The sequence below is a fragment of the Lissotriton vulgaris genome, chromosome 5, assembly GCF_964263255.1.
Source record: "Lissotriton vulgaris chromosome 5, aLisVul1.2, whole genome shotgun sequence".
NCBI lineage: Eukaryota > Metazoa > Chordata > Amphibia > Caudata > Salamandridae > Lissotriton > Lissotriton vulgaris.
Genome location: NC_141693.1, coordinates 464,711,536 through 464,730,916, shown reverse-complemented (window position 1 = coordinate 464,730,916; position 19,381 = coordinate 464,711,536). Strand labels below are relative to the sequence as shown.

At 43.8% G+C, this 19,381-nt stretch overlaps 1 pseudogene; it reads left to right on the top strand.

The window, feature by feature from the left end:
• Positions 1-2,618, top strand: part of LOC147711093 (uncharacterized) — a 31,725-nt pseudogene extending 29,107 nt beyond the window's left edge.
• Positions 2,619-19,381: the final 16,763 nt, after the last annotated feature.

Sequence of the window (19,381 nt, the reverse complement as noted above, 5' to 3'; positions counted from 1 at the left end):
CAGATCCATATCGTGCATCATATTCAATAACGCTCGACGTATCTTTACTGCTTCTACATAATGGCTCAAATTGGATCTGTCTTTTAACGGATCCAACAAAACATTGAAGATGCCCCCGATAACATAGGGCGGTGGTTCCAATATCAATACTGACTGTAATTTGTATATGTACGTCGGATCGTCCATTTTGGGGCCATAGAAAGAGGCACATGTTAAATCTGCATTCTCAAATGCTAATTGAGCTACCAACCACCTTCCAGTGGAATCCGATTGTGTTTTTTTTATAGCACAGGGAGCTCCTTCTTTAATTAAGATTGCCACCCCTCTACTTTGAGATATCTGATGTGACGCACTGAAGCTTTTAACCCAAGGAACCTTGGAGAAAATTGCACTACTTTCCTCAAAACTCAAATGGGTCTCTTGCAACATACAGACTTGGGCAGTTGAAAGCTCTAAATATTTAAAGATTAGCCTCTGTCTCCGGGGGCACCTTAACCCATTGACATTCCAAGAGATAAAGATGGTATTTCTATCCCTCAGGCCCTGGCTTCCCACCAATCCCTTGTTCTACCTGCAAAGACTGACACCCCTGCATGGCGTGATATTTCGTGCCTAAGGTTGAGATGAGGTTGATTATTTTTCTTATTTTTTCCCAGGGGCGGGGGGCAGGGAGGGCACGAGGGTGGGGAGCAGTGGGAAAAAAAAGGAGAAAAAAAAATAGGAAAAAAAATAAAAAAATTAAAAAAATACAGTAGTAGCTGCTGAAGGTACCTAAGAAAGTGCCAGGCTAACCCTGGATCAATCATTATTTTCAGATGGGGGGTTTTGTTCTCCTGTTAGAATGTATTTTCTTTTTCAAAGATTCAGATTTTAGTCCTTTATCATCTTGGGATGTTTTTAAGGAATACATCTGTTGTCAGATCACCCCCTATTCCTCGGATTAGGTTAATGTCGAGAAGAAAGTTAAACAGAACATAGGTAGTGGTCGAGGGACATAAGAATACTTTAAAGTTGGGATGGATAGATGAAAATGTGGAGTTCTTTAGGCTCAGTAGAAAGAGGGGATAACTATACCCATCATCAAAAAAGTGACAGGTGCCCTGCCTACAAGTGATGTCATCATTGACCAGGACTTCTAGTCTCTTGGCGATATCGCCCCGGAACTGGTGTAGGGGTCACGTGCCCTGGAGGTGGGATCATGTGTGTTGTGACATGTCTGAGGTCATGTGATAGACACATGCTCAAGGTCCTACAGGTGGGGCATGGCTATGCAGGAGCCCTCAGCAAGCCAGAGCCCTTGGAGAGCCTGTGACCATGATGTGATTTAGAGGTGTACACCTCTTTAGGGGTGCTTAGAATACATATAAGGAGCTCTTAAGAGAACTGTGCAACAACCAAGAGCCGTCCTACAGATGGAGAGCACCTAGCCAGCATGAAGAGATACACCACCCTCATCAACTGGCGGCCAGGTAGGGCCATGATTGATAGATATTATCAATGCCTAATACCTTTGGTATTGGAAGAGAACGCCCAACAGGGAGCTCCTAAAGATGTGGGTTGCGATGTGAAGGGTATTCGCAAGGGCTTTGTGAAGCGTTTAGCCTCAAAGACTGACCTCAGCTGGTATCTTTGATTAAGGTCGACAGCAGTGGCAGTGAAGTCTCGAGTAATGAAGTAAATGTTGGAAACAATTTCTTCGACATAGAAGAGGCTGAAGAACTCACCTGTCTATGAAGGTTTAGGGTTTTTGGAGGGAGCAACTCCTGAGGCTGTCGTCGTGCAACAGCTGGGCGAAAGCTGCGACACCTGTAATGCTTCAATAGACCTCTGCAACTCTCAAGAATTCAGAGCTACCGCTGAGTGCCGTGAAAATGACAAGGTTAGTAAAAAACGTTATAGACACTTAACGTGTATATTGCAATATTTTATTTTTTTCACTAATTGATTGTCTCTCTGTCTTCTTTTGAACCGTAGGAAGCCTCATAAAATAAAACGTGGCAGAGGAGCATCCGGCAAAAGTTCAGGACGTAAATTCTTACTTCTTATGCTACTCCAAACAGTCTGAAAGTTCCACAAGCCAAAACAAAGAGGCTCATAAGAAATATATTTGTACCTCTGGGAGCATCAATTTTGAAAAAGAAACTCCAGGCATCCTCTACAAGCCCATATTGCCTATTAAAGGTTTTGCGGGGACTGTTGTACTCACATGTGTCAAATAGCAATATTACAGCCTTTGATACGGTCATAAAATTAAGGATCCGTTGCAGGAGGTTCACAAGTGTCTGTCTGACTCATGCAGATCAAGAACACTCCATCACACATGTAGTTTGGTTTGGTAAACCCATACAAAGGTGTATTAACTGTTAAGGGTGGTGTATGGGCTGTCCGAGGGAAAGAAATATGTTCATGCTGATATGATTAAAATCTTGTCAGCGGCTCTCAAATAGATCAGGTACTCCAGCGAACCATACTGAAAACTCGGGTGTATGCCGTAGTTGTGCATGTATTTTGATAGAAAGGTGATAGAAAAGCCTGCAGAAAGCCGTATGTGCAATATTTATTTTAAAAATAGAAGAATCGGGTCTTTAGCCCCACAAAGACCGTTTCAAAATAATTAATTCATTATTTAATGTTACAGATTTACGCATTTTTAGGACAAGCACCAGAATGTCACTGGGCAAGATACTGATGCATTGCACCTTGGATACATATGTATTGCCAGAGTTGGAAGGCTCTTCTAGAGCTATGGAGTGATATCTGCAAAAATATCAATGCCGATAAAACCTGTTCTAAGAAAATGTAAAGTATGTCCTGTTTATATTTTGCTAACATTCTTTATTTTTTATAAAAATGTCCTTGCACAAAACATGTCTTTATTTCCTGGGATATAACGGCTGATAGCATGTCCTTGGAGGGGTTGGAAGCTTTGGAACTGCCAAAACACTGTTTAGAGGGCTTTAGTTAAAATGAAGTGGTAAACAAAGCCCCGGTGAAGGCCTGGTTATCTGGGGAGGAGGCGTATTGACTCCACAAACCAGCCAGGAGGCACTTTAAGAGGAGACCGACCATCATTAATGCGCAAATAGGTTATCAATGGCAGGTGGAAATAATTAGTCTTCAAGATTTAGAAAAGCAATATAACAGCACTCGATATATATTAATCGTCATAGATGTATTGTCCTTTGCAGAAGTGCTAAGCCATAAAAGTGAGGCTAGCGTCACTGAGCCTTTTAAAGCCATCTTTGGGAAAGGCCAAACCCCTCACAAACTACAAACAGACACAGGAAAAGAATTCTTAAATAATGTGTTTCAGGAATTTTTAAAACAGCACTCTGTTCATCACTTTGTAATGCACAAAGACATAACAGCAGCTGTGATAGAGCGTTTTGATATAAACTTGAAGTCTAAGATGTGGAGATATTGCACTGCCTACAACACCTACCGATATGTGAATGTTTTACAGGCTTCTATAGATGTTTATAACGCTAGTTATCACAGAACCATCAAAACGGAATTGCATCTCTTACCACGCATACCAAAACCATGCGTGGCTTAACAACGCAGTCAATATCAAACCTGTGTGATTATCACGAGATCCGTTAAAATGCAAGTCATTAGAACGACTAATTTGAACGCCGAAGGGATGTTGAGTTCCACAAACGCTTGCAGAAACTGATTCCAACTTCTAGGAGTGTTCTGGGGAAATATTGGTTTGGGGACTCATTCCCCGAGGTCAGGTCTTTATAAACTGCAATTTTACTCAACGGCATTTGTACTGCCCCGGTACCTTTGACTTATATGATTTAACAGGTCATCAACAAAGATATTTGTGGATGGAGTGGTGCCTGAGGCACCACTCCAGTTGTTGATGTTGAGGCGTTGCAGGGGTGGGTGGAAGTTGTTCAGCATCCGGGGTATATAAAGTTTGCTTATTTTTTTGGTATTCGTTGTTTGTAATATTTTAAAAGTTTTGTCGTGAGTTGGAGTAAAGACCTGCTTTGTCATAAAGCATTATATCAGTCTGGTTCAAAATGTCTTTAATCTCAGCATCTAGATGGAGCATCTACTTTTTCCTTATATCCAAGGCGCCATCTGTAGATGGACCCGGCTGTTCCAGCTGCTGTCTAGGCACCAGATACATCTTCATAGGATGCTCCCTCACTGCCGAGATAGGCTGCATGTAATTATGGGTATAGCTTTGCCCAACAAAGAATCTAAAAGTCCGCCCTACTGCTTTACCAGTTTCTTCTTGGAAATGAGGGAAGTCCTTTTATTATTGGGCTTCTTGATAAGGTGATGTTTCTTCTTCAGCACCCGGAACTTGTGCTCTGATATCAGGACATTGCCTATTAGAGTGTTTAGGTCTATTTCTGAAATGGCTTTCACTAAATCATCCAAAGCAGAGCACACAGGATGGCCTTTATTTGGTGGGGACAAGCTGTAACCAGCAATTTTAGGAGGGCTAAGATGGCCAGACAGGGTCAACACCTTATATTATAAGGTCTAAATTGTAAACATTATGAAAAGTCTCTAACAGCTCTTTTTATAGTCTCTGGGCTTGGTCCTAGGTGTGTATTCGACAGGGAGGTCAGGGGGGAAAATACCAGTCTGTAGCTTTCAACGCGATTGGAAATAAAAAAACTTTTCACAGTTTTCACCATACCATGGTAGAAAGCACTCTCTCTGCAAGCATCATATACTTCACCCCGTAGTTGTTAGGTTGTGACATGAGGCCAAAATAATTCTGATTCCCCAGGTGTTAAAACAGTGTGGGAAATAACCATTATACCCAGGAAAACCAAAGGCTTTTGGCAGCTTGCTCAATTTTATAGCCAGAAAATTCAGGGTATCTATGAACCTTATTTTTAATGGCCCAGCCATTGACAGCATCAGTTTGGAGCTGTGGGTGTTCCATGACCATCTTTTTGTGAATCATATTTTGCAAAAAAAAGGAGTGATAAGCTTTTGCGTTATGTGCTATCAGGGTAAACCTTTTGAATTTTGGCTGAATTAAAGTGTTGAGAAAATCGTTCATGCATAAATGACCTTCAAACTCTCAGTTGTCATCGGAAGTTAGGTGATGAGCGTAAATATAGTTAGGCTGGTGTACACCTGTCTCTTATGTCCCCTACATATCGAGCACTATGTAGTCTTTTGTTTTGGTCTGGGGTCGCCCTTTAGCTAAGTAACCCATGTTCTATTCCAGCCTGAAAAGACGCCTTACACCAGGGACATTTAATGCCTTTGCATTTGTGATCTTATGCCATGTAGTGCTCACACCCCAAGGACCCTAGACATAATGACAGCATCCCTACGATGCTAGCCACCAGACAAGTGTTGGTCGTTCCGTGGTTATAATTTAGCAATCAACTCTGTTTCTTTCCAATGATTTTACTGTACAAGAACACTCTCTAAAAGCTTGGAAACACCCCCCTCACGACCACGTACAATGAGGGTGACGATTATGAATGTGTCATATGCTACTATTTCAGTCTTTTTCTGTAAAAGACTAGAGCGGTTTTCTAGAAATTCCACAGCATCAAACACATCGCAGGGTGTTTGTCTGGTGAACAACGGACTGTCAATGCCCTGCCACTGGAAGCATAGTTGAAAGGAACCAATAGGCCCCACATCATGTGACAACCATTCTATGAGCATTTGTACTGATTGATGGATAGCTAAAACCCCATGATCAGAGGGTTATGTTAGCAAACCTAAATTCCTCGTAATGCTCTACAGCGTTAAATCTCTCTACCGTACGCTGGTAACTTCTAACGCTCTCTAAAAGTCATGGGCTCTGAGGAATTGTGTTTGTTGGTGAGCTCTCGTGTGAATCATTTTGGGGTATCTGAATGAGGTTGTGCAAGGTGTATTTTTAAGATGCTGTGTAGCGCATATTCTGGCTTTCTTTCATTTCATTTAAAGCCCTTCCAACTGACCCTTCTGGGTGTTCAAGGTGTTGGAGTCTATCAACTTTACCCCTTGAGCACATCAAATGTCTGGAACTCAGAAGGGTTCTCTCCTACAATTATGTTTTGCTGTCTATTAGGGTCTGGTGTACATGGCTTTGTCCAGGTGTTTGGAACATCTAGACATATTTGATGTGCTCTAGTTGTTTTTTGTTCTTGAGGTTGCGTAAGAACCAAAGGTCTTTAGTTAGTATATTGTGGACCTTCTTTTTAGATTTTGATCTATCTACAGTTGTATTAATAAATGAGGAATCACCTTTCTTTAGGGGTCACAGTAGGGCTAGTCATGCTGGTATAACGCCTATGTCTGTAGCTGCTGATTCACAGGCTTCGAGCACCTCTCTTCTACAACTTTCCAACCTTTGAAATATCTCCCTCTGGGCATCCGGTAAGGGCTTGTTCTAGCTTCCCGCCTGCCCCAGTTGCACAATGAAGGAAGGACAAGAGGTCCCCGACCAGGCAACATCCACAGATCTGGCACATAAGGAAACCCCCATAGAAGGAAGGCCCCAATTACAATGATAGGATTTGGCGTTTAAACATCTACTTAACATGCAGTGAAAAGGAGAAGGGTGTCAAACTTCCAGTTGAACGCTCTCCCAGCAAAATCCAATATCCCAGAGGACCATTACAGACACAGTAATAACATTCACACAGCAACCTAATATCTGCAGGAATGGGAAAAACTGACCCAGCAAAATAACACCCCAACTGTTCAGACTCGAAAGAGAAATAGAATAATGCAAGACAGAAAGACACTATGCCCAATATGTTATGCTAAGGAATGTTATTAAAATGTATTAAGCGCTCAAATACCCTGATGTGTCTGGGCACTAAATATCTGCCTTACCTGCAGAGCTGCTGTCTGCTGACAGCATCACATTCATAAACACTGGTGGATCAAGAGCACAGTTAAGCACCTACCTTAGCAGTCCTTCTGTCTACACTCAACAATGTCTATGCATGGAGGAGAACCACCATGCCAAAGACTCCACCATGCCAAATCCTCCAGAAACCCTGGAAGAGAAGTAGAACCTGGAATGCAACACTTGGAAGCAGGCACCAAAGCACCATGTGCAGACAAGATGTCAGGAATATGTGGAACAAGCTAAAAGAATATGGCTAAGGAAAACATCCAAACATATCCTCTAACCCAAGCAAGACTCTAAACCCCGAAGCACATTTATTCCCACGTCGACCAAAGGGATTCATCACACTGTTGGTACAGAGTATGCATTGTATTGATCCCCAAGAGAAGTCACACAGAGCATCCCAAATTTCTCCAAAACCAGGCGAGATTCCACAAGTGGGTGGAGATGAAAGCCAAAGCTTGGCAGTAACCTTGATTAAAGCCCCCTCTTCCGTCAGGAGACATGAAAAACAGATGTCTGGCCCATTATATGGCAACCCATCCGGATTGTAGGAGCCAGCATTCTCAGCAATATTTGCACTGAAATGTCCTGTCTTTGTGGTGGACCCAGCTCACAATTAAGGGTTAGGAAGGGGAAGTGGGTGAAGAATGATCATTGGAAAATAAAATACCTTCTACGCAATCTATAGAGGTTGCAGTCTCCAAAATTGCGATAGCTCCTGAGCGATGGTAGAAACGTCTATATTAATGAGGGAGATATATAGTCAGTAAAGAAAGGTCTTCACCGGTCACCATAAGTGGATGAGTGGGACTCGATGCGCAGGTCAATCGCTACCTAAGTTAATCTAATTTTTCCTTCTTCATCCGCAGCCTTCAAAGGTCTCTTTTGGCTCTTTGCAGCTGGTGAAAGAAGAGGATACACTGCTAGCATCACCGCCTGATTTGTTTTAGACCGGGGACAATGTGACCAGTCACCACAAAATCCACCTCATCTCTGGTCCTCCCAGGGAGAGGTCCATATATTCTACTTCTGTAGCGGAGCTATGGCACACCTTTCTATAACTCGGCAGAGACACTTCTGTTTGGTGGTTCTGTAGGTGATCAGATGGAAACTGCCCAGCCCGAGGAAAAATGCAATGCTTATGATACTTTTCCGACCTGCCCCAAATAGGGATGACTTTTTAAGATCCCGCACTCCAGACGTTACTCCATGGCTGCGAGAACTACACAGGTAATCCAAGGAGACAATATTTATATTCAGTGAGTCTTCTAGAGTTGTGCTCCTCCTGCAAATACACCTGCTAGCTACATGACTCAACAGCTGCAAACGTTTTGCCTGCTCCTTTTAGCCAACACATTTCTGAACACTGTTTTTTGGCAGTGTGCATAACAGAGCCGTATTTTGTTTGACTCAGCGGAGCAACTAACTGCTCGTTAGCACAGATAATCTTCTCCCCACTCCTGGATAAGTAGGCTGCATGCTTGGCCCAACATGCAGGGATCTTGTCTTTAACCCCGGAAGCAAACGATGGCCTGAAAAAAACAAGTAAAGCACCCGCCTGCTGAGTCACTTTCTGAAGAGCACAACAATTTCACCCATTTGCTCTGCAGCTTAGTGCCTGCTGTGCTGTGTGGTGGAGCTGGGATTAATTACAGCACCTGCAAAACCCGTCCATTGTCATGGTTCCAAAGGTCAGTGTTCCTGTCAGCTTGATTGCTGAGACAAGTAGACAGCCTGCAAGCATCAGGCTGAGCATGTAAATATTTGAGTATAATGGACAGGAAGCGCTTGTGCAATGTTTGTTTACTCTCACTGCAAGTTACCTTGGGATACCAGCCTACAGCGCACGCCCCCGCCCTCCTTACTCAATAAGGTTAATAAATGTTTCTTTGCTATAATGTTCTGTACTGTGTTGTTTCTGAAGAAGAAAAACAGTTCTCAGTTCTACAAAAACACAGCCTTCTGGTGTTTTGTACTTTTCAGTAGACAATGTCCCATGACATCGCCTTTCCAGGTAGTCAAGAAGGGGGTGGATGGCAACTGTGTATTGCTGAAGAACACAAACCAGTCATCTCTGTCTAACCTAGGGTACACCTAATACAGGGACACCGGGCAGATTCATGAAAGTCCAATGGAGCCTAAAGAGACTCAAGCAATGCACCCACAAGGAACTTGTTGCTCGAATTTCCTGATTCACTGACACAAAATAGCAGACTCTTGCAAAATTGTAAAATTGCAATGGGGACCTTACTCTAGGGGTGCAGATTCTGAATACTTGGAAATCGACACTGAGGTCTCAATAGGAGTGGCTTGGCATTTCCCCGCCCCCTGGAATTATCGATACCGGCGGGACTAGTAACTCCAGGGACCGACCAACGGGGCATATTACCAAGCAATAGCGATAATTATCGCAATTGCTTGGTTAGAGACAAAAATTTACCGCTGAGTTGCGGCGATTTTTATCGCAGATAAACCTTGGTATTACCAAGGTTTATCGCAAATGCGATAAAAATCGGCCGCAATGCATGAATATCGCTGAAAAGTCAGCGATATTCATGCATTACCGAGCTAATGCTCCTATCCATGTTATCCACCTCCCATTGGATAACATGGCTAAGAACTGCTCAGGGCAGGTGTTAGCTTTTGGAGATATTCGCGAATATCTCCAAAAGTTGGTAATAGGAGATAGCGATGTTAGCGACTGTTTCCAGTCGCTAACATCTTGTCACGCCCACTTTGCATGTCACTAGTGATAAATATCACTGACATGCAAAGTGGGGCCCAAGATGGTCGCTATCTCCTACTAGCTGTCGCTAACTGGTGTTAGCGACAGCTAGGTAATAGGGAGATAATTTTATCTCCGCTTTCTTGGCTTTTAAAGCCAAAAAAGCGGAGATAAACCCCCTTGATAATATGCCCCAACATGCCCTCTACCAGTTAGGCACTGAGGGTGAAGTAAGAAAGCGGGATTGGCAATTCCCTGGCTGACTCCTCCTATTGGCTAGAATTTTCTTGCGAAGATTTGGGCTGCTTTAAGGAGTTGAAATTTCAGGGTGAAAGTTAACAGATGGGGATATTCCTGATGGATTTATAACTCCAATGGGGCCAGTAACTGCTGATACCGGCACCATTGGAATTAAGTGGCCATTCGTAATGAGGGCTTGGAGAGGAATATAAAAGCTCCCTATTGGCATGAGTCTGAAATCGAAGAATCACATAAATTAAAAAACAGAGGGGCATATTACCAATGTTAAGCGATATTTATCGCTAACGATGCTTAGCAACAAATTTTTTAACGCTAAGCATCGCCGGAAATTATCGCAGAGATAACTTGCTATTAGCAAGGTTTATCTCAGAAGTGATAAAAATCCTCACGCTAACTGCCAATTGAGAGATTATCGCTGGGAAACCAACGATAATCTCTCAAAGTTTGGCGTTAGCTTGATGATAGGGGCTCACAAACTTAGCCATGATATCCACCTTCCAAAGGATATCATGGCTAAGTCAGGAAAATACCAGGGGGCATATTATCAAGGGGCTTTATCTCCGCTTTTTTGGCTTTAAAAGCCAAGAAAGCGGAGATAACATTATCTCCCTATTACCTAGCTGTCGCTAACACCAGTTAGCGACAGCTAGTAGGAGATGGCGACCATCTTGGGCCCCACTTTGCATGTCAGTGATATTTATCACTAATGACATGCAAAGTGGGCGTGCCAAGATGTTAGCGACTGGAAACAGTTGCTAACATCGCTATCTCCTATTACCAACTTTTGGAGAATATCTCCAAAAGCTAACACCTGCCCTGAGCAGTTCTTAGCCATGTTATCCAATGGGAGGTGGATAACATGGCTAAGAGCATTAGCTTGGTAATGCATGAATATCGCTGTAGATCAGGAGCTTCAGGGAACATGAACAGAAACGTTCTGTCTGTTGTGCCTTTATAGTCTAGTACCCCTCTACTGCGACTGCTGATCCTTCGGGAATACGCATTGGTTCGAGTACTATACGATCTATACCCATAGTGAACACAAGCTCAGACTTAAGGGTTTGGGAAACTCCAGTGAGGGGACCAGGAGGAGGTGTGACATCAGAAGCAAATGCAAGCCAGGAAGTAACAGGAACCCAACATGTCCTACATGCAACAGATTTAGAGACTTGGCTGAGAGATCATAATAACAGTAAAGAAGGACAGAATAGTACATTGAGTCAGGGAACTATCAAGGCTGCAGTAAAGGCACATCTATTGGATGTGATGAGATTAAAGGCTGAGGTAGACAACATAATCAGTGGGAACTTGCCTTTGGAAAGAATGGAGACCTATGTGCCAGATGAACTGTTATTTGTAGTAAATGATGTCTCCCACAAAGCGAGACGAGCACATGAGAAGTTATCGGAATTGGCTCAGAGATATGATGTAGACTTGTCTTGAACGGAAATGCTACAGGGAAACCATAGGCTTAACTAAAGTGATCAGGAGCTAGGGGAGAAGAGAGTAAGAGGACTGAAAACAGACATCCGAGAACCTATTATAGGAATACAAGCTTGGAGTATGCTTGATCAGTGGGAGGAAAGGTGGTTAAAAAAGAAAATTGTTAGGAAAGTCACAGGGGAAACACTACCTCCAGGAGGGGCAACAACGGGAGTTGAGGCTTATCGATTGCGAGAAGTGTCTAGTGGAGGGTATGTGCATGTTTCTTGGAGTACGATGATCTATCTGCATTCGTAATTAATTTTTCTAGGTTGAGGGAGAAGCCTTCTGAATGGTATAAGCAAGAGGAATACTTTATTAAGATCTCGAAAGTGTTGTGGATTGACCCAAATGCTGTTTGAAATTGTTTTTCCTAGTGATCTATGGTCTGCATGTAAAATCACTATTAATTGGCCTGCTGCTGAGCCAGAGAGGGATCCTGTAACTCATGGTCCTACACCCTTGATCATGAAAAAGTACAAAAGAGGTTGCAGTCCAAACTAGCATCACAAGATATCGATTGGGTTAAGCTAGATTGAACGACCCAGGAGCCTAAATAATCAGTACATACCTATTACAAAAGGCTTTTGCAAGCCTTCAAGCAATAAACTGGGTTAGATACACTCGACCCCAAAGACATGGGCCAATTTGTCTCACAATTTGTGTTAGTATTGAGATCAGAGATTAGCCTCATGATCCAGCAACATTTGATCTGCTGGCAAAATAAGTCAATGGATGAAATTCTATGGTATGCCAGATATTGCAGTGATGAAGTGGATTCCAAGCATAGGACAAAAAGGACAAGTTGATGCTGGTTGAATTGCGGAATGCACAGATGGTAGATCAGGCATAGGGAAATGGAGGAACAATTGGTCAAAATCAGGGGAATGCCCAAGGAGGTGTTCAGCGATGCCAAAGGGGATGATGAACGGAGCACTTGAGCAAACCAAACACTCACCCCCAGTCAACTGATCTGGGTTTAATCCATCATGATTCTTTAGCTCACTCCACCACCCCAGTTCAGACATGGCCATATGCAAATCAGTCTGACCTGTGCCTCATGGGAACAGTCTAGTCCGAACTGCCAAGCCATGTCTACCCTGGACCGGAAACAAGCATCCTGGGATCGGTTTCTGGCTAATCAGCCATCATCAGCCAGTCTAGCTTGAATCCAGTGGCAAAGTGAGCAAGGGACTCACGTCTGGGAATACCCTGCCAACTTAGGGCAAACAAAGCGATACCAAAGGGGATGATGGACGGAGCGCTTGAGCAAATCAAACACTCACCCCCATTCAACTGATCTGGGTTTAATCCATAATGATTCTTTAGCTCACCCCACCACCCCAGTTCAGAACACTCCGGGTGCAGTTGGACCGGGAAGAGGGAAAGGTGTCCTTATAAATCTCATAACAGGAATAGGCATTGCCATGCTGAAAAAGACAACCACATGCCATTTTTGTCGCAAGATCAGGCATTGGAAGCGCAAGTGTCGTTTGAATCCAGCAAATCAGATGAAGGAGGGAGACTTAGTGCAAGTGCCAGGTGTGGTAAATACTGTGACAAAGGCCCAGATCCTACAACGCATGGAATCAAAATCAACTAGTGAAAATGCCACAACTTCCAAAGATTTTGCAGGATAATCGAACATACCATCAGATGCCCTTTATGGAAGTGATAGAGGAATTCTATCAGGACCCTTCCCAATGAGGGTGCCTGAGGGGGAGAAAGACTGCACTCTTGGAGCAGTCTTAGAGTTAGACCAGAGTGAACCGCATGTGAAGGCAGACATGGGTGGTCATCCCACTAACCTCTTGATTGATACTGATGCTACCCGTTCTACTGTGAGATCTGCAGTAGTCCCAAACCTACTCCTCTTGGGAAAGTCAATCCAAGTCATAGAAGTTGCCAACAAAAGAATGACAAACCTTTTGTTAGAAGAGGTGCGGGTGAAAATCAGAACCTTCCAGAATCATCCCCAACTTGTGGTGTGTGATTCGACTCCAGTCTGTTTACTAGGGCATGATCTTTTGGTAGATTGAATTGTACCATCTATTGTACACCAAAGAGAATTGAGAAGCAGAGTAATGATGATGAAATCACAATCCGAACCTTTGTATGGACATGTTTCCTTTACTGACAGTGGGAGACATGCCACTGGACTTGAGAGACACTGTGTCTCCAGTGGTGTGGGACTTCACAGGGGAAGAGATAGGACAGATTTGAGCAGTCGAGCCAGTCTGCATACAGGTCAAGCCAAATGCAGCATTCTAGAGAATGCCCCAGTACAACTTGATCCCGGAAAGGGTGGCAGGAATTACTACTGTGGTTGATTACATGATTGTGCAGGGCACACTGAGGGAGATTATAGGAAGCCCATGCAATTCACCCATTATGGGATCGTAGAAGCCTAGCCGAACGTATAGCATAGTTCAGGATTTTAGGAAAATCAATGCCATTGTGAATCCATGTTGTCCTGTGGGACCGAATCCATCCGTGATCCTGTTTCATTGCAAAGCTGTTTGGTTTCCTGTAATTGATTTGTGTCACGCATTCTTTTCCATTCCATTGCATGAGGAAAGTCAATTTTTATTTGCTTTCCGCCTGAAGAACCGTGTTTTCTCTTAATGTGGTGTTGTATCCCTTAAGGGTATACCAAAAGTCCATCTATCTTTAATCAAGTTTTGAAGAAGAGCATTGAGAGCTTGATTTTGCCCCAGAATTCTGTGCTAGTTCAGTATATCAAGGACCTCTTAATTGCATCTGAAACACAAGAGGCTTGCAGGGACGATACTAATGCCTTACTGAATCATTTGACTGAAAATGGACACAAGGTGTCATCGAACAAGCTTCAGTAATGTTTGACGGACGTTCAGTATTTGGGTCATCATATTGAGAAAGGCAAGAGGAAGGTGCCACCAGAGCGAATGTAGGAATCATGAAAATGAATACGTCTACTACACAGAAGGAAGTCAGGATGCTTTTAGCAATGGTTGGCTAATGCTACAATGGATCCCAAACTTTTCCTTGATGGGGAAGCCTTTACAGATGCTAACCCGCAAAAATGTGAGTTATATGCTACCCTGAGATAACAACTGCTTGATTGCCTTCTTGGAGCTGGGAGAGTGCCTTTGCCGCACTCCAGCTTTAGGAATCCCTGATTACAACAAAGCATTTTTGATGTTCTGTTGTGAGAGGGAAGGTTGTGCTCTTTCTGTACTCACCTAGACTCATGGGGGTGTCTGTAGACCAATAGCCTATTGCTCAGCAACATTAGATCCTGTAGCTTTGTGTTGCCCGGATGTCTAAAATCTGTTGCTCCACTTGGAAGCATTGTGATTGGCCATCCACTTACTGTATATATTCCACACTCAGTTGAGCATCTGACAACGAGAACCAAAACTCAGCATTAGGCGGGTAATAACATAGCCAAGATATGAGCAGGATTTGCTTTCAGCAAAAAATGTGACCGTAAAGCGATGTTTTGTGATAAATCCTGCTACCTTATTACCTGTTCCAAATGTTGATCGGGAAGATTGTGAAGACCATTGGTGACTGTCTGGATGTTACTGAGCTTTGCACCAAACCGAGACCTGACATTGTCGAGGAACCATTGTCTGATCCAAACCAAGTCCTTTTGGTTGATGGTTCATGTCTAAGGGACAATAAAGTTTGAGAGCAGAATTTGCTGGCTGTACCATTTCTGGGGTTGTGGAAGCTGCTTGTTTACAAGAAGTATACTATGCACAAGTAGCTGATAACATTGCCTTGACCCATGCATGCTATGTTTCTGAGCAAATCCGAGTCACCATCCATACCGATAGCCAATATGGTTTCGACGTAGTACATGACTTTGGACAGCTATGGTCACAGAAATGTTTCTTAATGTCATCATGATCTCCCATGTGGGTCAGGGAATATGTGAGACAATTATTGGAAGCTTTACAATTGCCAAAAGATGTGGAAGTTTTATTTATTTTATTTGTTTACATTTGTAATGCGCACAGCTACCCAACAAAGGGTTTCCCGGCGCGGCAGATCCCAATAGCAATGTGGTTACAGAAAACTAGATGTTAAAGAGCCATGTTTTTAAGGCTTTTCTGAATTTGATGTAATTCGACTCAGACCGCAATGTATGTGGCATTGAATTCCAGAGAGAAGGTCCCAGGAATGAAAAGGACTTGCCACCCATACGTGACAGCTTGGTCCTTGGAATTTCAAAATGATTTGCCGTGGAAGACCGAAGAGATCTGGAAGGACGGTAGGGGCGCACCAGGTTTTGCAGATATTTAGGAGCGGTGTTGGTGGAAATCCTGTGCATAAAACATAGAGATTTGAATTTAACTTGGTTTTCAATTTTTAGCCAGTGTAGCTTCCTGATGTATTTAGTGGTTGGAGTAGAGATGGGAATTTTACAGAGTAGTCTGGCTGCTGCATTTTGCACTGATTGCAACCTGCGGACAGTAGCTTTGTTCGCCCCCAGGTACAAAACGTTGCCATAATCTAGCCTAGATGTTATTAGGGCATTGACAACTGTTTTTCTTGGTGTTTTCAGGCAGCATCCAACAGATCTTTTTTAGCCATTTTAATATGGCAAAGCAGGTGGCTGAAGTCTTTACCGCTTGCTGATGTAAACTGAGTGAGTCGTCAATAATGACGCCCAGGTTGCGAGCATGAGTAACCGGGGTAGGGGGGGTGCCCATTTCAGTTGGCCAATGTTGGGGTCCCCAAAGTTCTTTATTTTTGCCCAACACGATTAACTCGTTTTTTTCGCCGTTAAGTTTTAGGAAGTTTTTTTGCATCCAATCGGCGATTTTACAGAGTCCGAGTTGTAGGGTGGAGGAATTATCAGAATCTGCAGCTGATAAAGAAAAAAGCAGCTGGGAATCATCAGCGTAGGAAAACATTAAAAGCCCTGTTTCCTCCACTATTTTGGCCAGGGGGCTCATATACACGTTTAAAAGCAACGGGCTAAGAATAGAGCCCTGTGGAACTCCGTGTTTGAATGTCATGGTATCGGAGCAGGCAGTTTGTGAGAAGACCTGGAACGTGCGGTTTTCCAATAATGATCTAATCCAGTTGAGAGCTGCCCCACGGATGCCCAGGGAGTGGAGTGTTTGGGCGAGGACCGCATGCGACACGGTGTCGAATGCCGCGCTGAGGTCGAGCAGCACAAGTGCCACTGTTTCGCCTTTGTCCACCATGCGGCGGATATTTTCGGTTACCCCCAGCAAGGTAGTTTCTGTGGAAAAGCCTGCACGAAATCCCGACTGGTGGGATGGTAATAGGTCATGAGTGGTAATGAAATCAGTGAGGCAACGATGTACATGTTTCTCCTATATTTTTGCAAAGGTGGGCAGCAAGGATATTGGGCGGAAGTTAGCTGGCAAATTGGGGTCTGCGCCGGCTTTCTTCAGGAGCGGATGAATCATTGCATGCTTCCATTCACTGGGTACAAATTGTTCCAGTAACGAAGCATTGAGAAGATCAGTGATGGTAACCAAGACGTTGCTGTTAAGTTGCTTTAAGACTGAGCATGGCAATGGGTCTTTAGGTGAGCCAGATTTAATAGTTTTTAGCAGCCTTTGAACCATATCAGGGTTCAGCAAGGGCCAACTATCAAGTGTGACAGAAGATGCATTAACCGGAGTAGAGCAATCCGGAATGCCTGGGGCATTACCCGAGGTAGGTGATGCACAGTTTGGGGTAGCTTCAGTGGTTAACTTATATTTATTAGAAGCCTGATTAATGTCTTGGTGAATTTTGTCGCCTTTATTGATGAAGAAGGCAGCTAGTAGGTCACATTGAGTTTTATTAAGTTCAGGTGGGAGTTGAGACGTATTAGAGCCAGCCAGCTCTTTTACTAGCTTAAAAAGTGTTTTGGAGTGGTCTAAGGCATTTGTGATTTTTGTGCAGATGAATTCTGCTTTAGCCTTGCTACACTGCTTTTGATACGCTATTAACTGAATTTTGTATTTTTCCTTGATTACAGGTGAGTAACTCCTCCTCCATTGACGTTCAAGATTTTTACATCTAGTTTTTTCATTTTGTAAAATATCGTTGAACCAGGGCGCAGGAGAGCGGTGGGTGTTAGGTTTAAGCTTTGTTTTGGGCAGGGTGGAGTCAATGGCTGCAAGAAGCCAGTTTTGTACTGTGGAGGAAAGCTGTTGAACAGTGGTCTTAGTGCAAGGCCTATGTTCTTCCAGGAGGGTATTGAGACTGTCAATGTCAAGTTGTTTCCACTTTCTTATAAACTGGGTGGGTAGGGGAGTATTATCTTTATTTATTGGGTCGACCTGAAGGGCAAATTTAACCAAATAGTGGTCGGACCAGGGCAGAGGCTGGGCAGAATGCGTCACAATATTGTTAAGATTGGAAAAGATGGGGTCTAGCAGGTGTCCAGCACGATGTGTAGGCCCTGAGTTCTTTAAGGTTAGATTGAGAGCTGCTAAGTCATTTATGAAGTCTTTAGCTAAAGAGCATTCCTCATTCTCTAGATGCAAGTTTATGTCGCCTAAGATTGTGAAATTGGCAGTTCTCATGGCTAACGGTCCGATAAGTGCAGACATATTTGTCACCCATTTGGATGCTGCCCCCGGAGGCCGATAAACAAGGACTCCGGCTAAAGTGAAATAAGGGGCTAGTGTAAGTTTAAATGTCGCCGCTTGGCAGCCATCACATAAAAGAGGTTTAAATTCGCAATTAAAAATCTTTTTGAATATGATGGCAATTCCTCCGCCAGGTATCTTTTCCCTGTCAAGTCTGGTGATAGCGTAGGAGTCCGGAAGTGCCATAGCTATGTCTGGACCCGAACTTTCTTTGAGCCAGGTTTCAGTAATAAACAATGCGTCGGGTGCTTCATCTAAGAGCAGGTTAAAAATTTCTAGTTTATGCATTGGTAAAGAGCGACAGTTGAGGCTAATAAAGGAAAAGGATTTTGTCTTTGATTTTGCGGAGTTCTTGAGGGAATCAGACAGCGTGGATTTGATCCCTACAGGGTCAATGTGTAATTGACAGGTTTGACAGGAATCCTTCTCCCACCCCAATTTTAACAACCTGCAGGAGGGATTTGTTGCCGGTTGTAGAGCCTTCAAATCGACAGACGTATATGTGATGTAGGGGGATTCTATGGAATGTATTGCTACATCGGCTATAGGTACCTGTGGTAGGTTGGGGACTGAACCATATGGTGGTGCCATAGCCCTGAGGCACGTTCGAGGCGCGGACGGGCTGACTCTGGCGTGACTCCGGCGCTGAGGAGGCGCTTCCGCAAACGCGACCGCTAGCGCGGAGATAGACCGTTTCCTTAAATACCGGACACTAGAGCGCTCTCACCGCTCTCGCCCCCTCACTCAAGATGGCCGCCGTAAATGCTGTTGTCACTAGCCCTTGATCTACAGCCCTAAAATCGGCTGGGAATGTCAGGAACAAAGCGAAAATAGTGGCAAGTGAGTGCCAAGTATGCCAGGTATGCTGTATGCAAACAGTATGAAAATTAGAGCAGTTTAAAATTCGGCGTTTTTAAAATAAAATAAGTTGCACGCAGTAGCTGGAAATCGCTCCTTGCGTGATCAGAAGTCAAGCATTATGTTAGGAAAGCGCTGGGATCTCGCGCCTGCTTCCTAGGGGCTCCTTAAATACCGGACCGGACACTAGAGCGCTCTCACCGCTCTCGCCCCTTCACTCAAGATGGTCGCCGTAAATGCTGTTGTCACTAGCCCTTGACCTACAGCCCTAAAATCGGCTGGGAATGTCAGGAACAAAGCGAAAATAGTGGCAAGTGAGTGCCAAGTATGCCAGGTATGCTGTATGCAAACAGTATGAAAATTAGAGCAGTTTAAAATTCGGCGTTTTTAAAATAAAATAAGTTGCACGCAGTAGCTAAAAATCGCTCCTTGCGTGGTCAGAAGTCAAGCATTATGTTAGCAAAGCGCTGGGATCTCGCGCCTGCTTCCTAGGGGCTCCTTAAATACCGGAGCGGACACTAGAGCGCTCTCACCGCTCTCGCCCCCTCACTCAAGATGGCCGCCGTAAATGCTGTTGTCACTAGCCCTTGATCTACAGCCCTAAAATCG